This window comes from Onychomys torridus, chromosome 12 (genome assembly GCF_903995425.1).
Source record: "Onychomys torridus chromosome 12, mOncTor1.1, whole genome shotgun sequence".
Classification (NCBI taxonomy): Eukaryota; Metazoa; Chordata; class Mammalia; order Rodentia; family Cricetidae; genus Onychomys; species Onychomys torridus.
Window position 1 is genome coordinate 34,963,873 of NC_050454.1, and position 5,000 is coordinate 34,968,872.

Genomic DNA, 5,000 nt, shown 5'->3' on the forward strand with positions numbered 1-5,000 from the left:
TGTGTCTGTAGCCAAGCCTAGGTTTGCTGGAGGTCTTAGCTTGATGTACCCATGGGTCTTGGTGCCTGGGGGCAGTCAGCTGACTGGTTGTCTTTCTAGGCAGCACAAGCACAAGGCTGTTGATGGGCAGGGCATTCCCTAGCCCGTGGCCTTTTTCACTTAAAACAGGGACCCAACAGCTTTTGGGAGTCAGCAAGTGCCAGCATTTGGCAATTTTGTTTTCGGGCTTCTATCTCTTCCCTGGCACACCTTAAATGCCACAGATGACTCTTTTGCCCGTGGGGTCAGGAGCCTTGTTCTCCAGATACTTAACTTTTAGTCAGGAACAAGAGACGGATTTTATTCTGAATTTTTCCTGACGATTGGTGGCTTAAGGACAGCTTTTGGAAGATCTGCCAGTAGACAGACTGTAAACCGATCCTTTTGAAGACTTGCCTGAGGCTATAAGTTGATTTTTTTTTTTTTTTTTTTTTTTGGCTTAGGAGCCATCCTGATTTTAGATCTCAGCTGCTTTTAGACCCGTCTGTGATTCTCAAGGCAGTTTGAGAATGGGTGGGTGGAGTTAAGGTGAGTTAGGGCGAGTCTTAGAAACTGCCCAAGCCCGCGCATTTGGGCCCGCCCACCGACGGCTCGGAGGTCAGACAGAAAAGGTTACATGTGGCTGACGCCTTAGTGGAGAAAAGAAAGAAAGGGTTTAGAGCTTTAGCAGAAAGCTTGGAGATGAGGCAACTCTTATTTTCCCATTCGCTGGCTGAAGTACCTGCCACACTGTTATGAGGTCAGGTTTACCGGTACCACAAAGCTGTAGGGTGGCCAGATTTACCGGTACCCGCCCCATCTGCCAATGTAAGTGGGTGGTATCTGCCCTCTGTCCCATGGCTGTAGCTGAGTGGAAAATAAAAAATGAAACAAACAAACAAACAAACTGGGATCAGACTTCAACTCAGGCGTCCTGAGAATGAAGTAAGATCTAAGATCAGCTCAAGTCCCCCCTTTCCTCAAGGGATGGGAAGAGCTGTGACTGTGCTGCCGTTGGTCCACCTGGTAGACCCCAGACGCCATTTTTGCTCCTTCTCGTTGGGAGCAAAAATGTGCCCACCAATGTCAGCACAACCTGGACAACCCCCGGGATTGTCCGTTGCAAACATATAGCTCAGATTTCAGCCATTAGAACAGCAGGCTCACTGTGACAAACAAACCAACCCCAAATATATATATATATATAATATATATATTATATATATATATATATATACACACATATGTATATATACATATATATGTATACACACACACACACACACAACACACATATATATATATATATATATATTACATTGGTTGATTGATTGGTTGGTTGGTTGGTTGGTTGATTAATTGATTGTGGGGGGCATATGCATGTCCTCAAGCAGATATAAGTAGTGAGAAACACACACACACACACACACACACACACACACACACACACACACACACGCACACACACACACACACTTGTGTGACAGTCAGAGAAAAGCTTTTAGAAATTAGTTCTCTCTTTGTACTCTTGGGTTCTGGGAATGGAACTCAGGCTGTCAGGGCTGGTGGTGTTTTTTAGTGGGATTGAAGAGAAGAAGGAGTTTGGTTATTAGGGCATAGTGTGGGTAGTTCTCTATTTAGTTATTTTATTTCACTATTTATTTATTTTGTCTGTATGTATAGTATGTGTACGAGTGTGGGCATTCGAGTACCACTGCACCATTTTGCTGTCCAGTGGGTCACTGTCCATTGAGCCATCCACATGGCCCTGGTTCTCCATTTTGACTGACAGATTAAGTTGTGTAACTATTTCACTAATGCACATTTCTCAAAATTTATTTGATTTTAATCATATGCCTGACCAATTATGCACAAGGTTTAAGATAGTAAATAGGTTGGGCATGGAAGCAAATAGGCTCTGCCTTTAATCACAGCACTCAGGAGGCAGAGACAGGAGGATCTCTGTGAATTTGAGTTCAGACACTATGTCTAGTGTGTTCTGGGATAGCCAAGGATGCTTAGTGAGACCCTGACTAGGAGATGAAGGGTTCTTCCTGAGACTTCACTTTGAAGGCTTTGTTTGCCTTGTTATGCATGCAGGCCAAAGCTACTTACTTCAGGCCAGATAGTATACTATCTATATCCTATACTGGTATTTAGAGGCCTTGGAATGTATTTGCATGGATGCAATCAAAATTTGATGCTCATTGACTTATTCTTTTGTTCAGAGATCACCCTTAGGTGGGTGAGTTCTCTGAATAATGTTGAAGATGACCTTGAACATTGGGTCCTCTGATCTCCAACGCCCAAGTGTTGGGATTACAGGCATGTTCCTCATAATCAAGAGAAACCAAGTGTGAGTTTAAAATCTGAGAATAAAAACAAAGGAACTGAAGCCAGTGATTCCAAAACAGCAGCAACATGACCCAAAGACCCCATTTCAAGAAAGATCCTATGTAAATAGGAATGGAGATGCTTTTATAGAGGTATCAGAATTTCCTTTTCTGAGTGTAGTCTCGTCCATACAAGAATTTTAAAAGGGGGCTAGCTGAGACTTAAAGGCACTTGCTGCTACTTGGACAACTTGAGCTTGGTCTCAGGGACCCCATGGTGGAGGGAGAGTACTGATTTCCAAGTTGTTTCCATTCTTCACTTGGCACTGTGGCCCTTGTGTACCCAACACACACACATCAAACCACAACACACACACACACACACACACACAAATGTAATGCAATTTTTATTTATTTATTTATTTATTTATTTATTTATTTATTATGTATATAATGTTCATTTGCATGTATCCCTATGGGCCAGATGAGGGCACCAGATTTCATTATGGATGATTGTGAGCTACCTTGTGGTTGCTGGGAATTGAACTCAGGACCTCTAGAAAAGCAGCCAGTGCTCTTAACCGCTGAGCATCTCTCCAGCCCATACTGCAAAATTTATTTTAAAAGTTTAAAAGGACCCAGAAGGAAGTTTAAGGACCATTTTATTAGAGTTTGAGGGGAAGGAACAGGGCAGGTAAGCTGAGAATCCCAGCATCTGTCAGGAGTGGGGAAGACACGGAAGCCAAGTTTCATGGATTTAGAGATAAAGGATAGCAAGCATGGTGGAAAGGAGTGGGGAGCAGGAAGTCTTCAGAGAGACAGTGGAAAAGTCTTGTTGTTGAGGAAAGCATTGTTAGTTATTTATATCTCTGTGAGTTCGAGGCCAGCCTGGTCTACATAGCAAGTTCTAGGACAGGCTCTAAAGCCACATAGAGAAACCTTGTCTCAAAAAAAAAAAAAAAAAAAATCTGTGCTCCCTTCTAGTGTGTGTGTTCTGAGAGGCAGAGACAGAAGGAGAAGAAACATGGAGGGATGAGTTTGTGAACAGTTTTGAGCTGTGCTGAAGCTGTATTGCCATGTTTTTTTTGTTTTGTTTTTAGAGACAGGTCCTAACTATACAACCCAGACTAGCAGTGATTCAAGATCCTTTTGCCTCACCCTCCAGTGTTCTGGGATTACCAAGTGTGGTACTATACCGGTCTACTATATTGGCTTTGTAGATTAGCTTTCTGGAAGTCACAGGCCTGCTCAGATTCAAGTGGAAGGAATTTTGATGTCTCATGGCTGGCTATTTGTATCAGAATATAAGATGACCATGTAGTGTGGGCAATATTGATACGGCCATTCTTGGAAAATACATTATGTATTGAACTGCCTAAAGCTTCTGTCTTACTCCTGTTGTTTCCTAATTGAAAACAGGAAATGGTAGGTCTAGTGGAGCCAGCCTGTAGTCCCAGCTCCCCCGGAAGCTGAGGCAGAAACATAGACGATTAAGTACCTGCCTGTGTACCGAGTGAGTTTGATTTCAACCTATGTAACTTAGTAAGACCTTGCTTCAAATTACTGAATTAAGAAAAGGTGGAGATATGGCTCAGTTAGTAGTAGAGTAATTGCCTCTCATGCATGAGACCCTGAGTTTGATTCCCCAGCAGTATATAGAATTGAAGTAAGTGCTTTAGAGATACTGTTTTTTGCAAGTGAAGGATTACAAAGAAATACTTTTTAATACAGAAAAGCAATAAATAGTAAGGTACTGGTACTCAGGAAGATTAGCTGTCCCTTGGTGATGTAAGGACTGAGGTATACTTTGTTTAAATTTAGTCTGTCCTCCTGACGTAGGCTTTCTTCTCAGAGAAATACTTATGGATGAAAGATAAGTTGATATTAGTGCTTTTTGAGGAGGAGGGTGTTGGTAACTGAACCTCGGGCCTCATGTACATCCTCTGTCGGTACTCTGCTACTGAACTGGCTCCCCTTGTAAGCAGTTATTGTTGGTTATTTAATACTTAGTTATTTAAAAATTTTAGGTATTTAATTTTTAAAAAACTGATATCTAACTTGTTGCATTTCATTATTCCATTTTTAAAGTTTAGCTATCATGATTTATCATCATATATATATATATATATATATATATGAGATACAAAAGTTATAAAGTACCTGGTATAGTGGACAGAGGCCGGGGAATCCTATCTCATGGGAGGCAGAGACAGGAGGATTGTCACAAGCTTAATGCCAGCCTGGTCTGTGTAGTAAGTTCCAGGCCAGCTGGGGCTACGTAGGAAGACTCTTTCTCAAAAAAAACAGACAAAAAAGAAAGAAAATGAATGACCAGGACCCTCAGTTTAGGAGGACTATGCAGTTTAAAGAAGACAGCTATATAGACAGATAACTGTGATATGGTAAGAGTAATATAAATAATTTAAAATAAATGTGCTAAGCACTCATACACAGAGAAAGGAGTGGCTTCAAGTCAGGATGATGTTTATGAAGATAAATTTCAGCCAAGTCCAGAGTATTTCATAAAAAGAAATACAGGGGAGAGCATCCTAGGCTGAAGAAATAATATATAAAAGTAGCTAGAGATATAAAGTAATGCAACATGCCTGAAGAAAGTTTAGCAACTCCATAAAGTTGAGCTAGAGCTTT

General features: G+C 41.3%; 1 protein-coding gene across 1 annotated transcript in view; it reads left to right on the top strand.

Annotated features, from left to right (window-relative positions):
* Senp7 (SUMO specific peptidase 7) overlaps positions 1 to 5,000 on the top strand; it is a 104,546-nt gene that overhangs the window by 4,173 nt on the left and 95,373 nt on the right. The window lies entirely within an intron of this gene.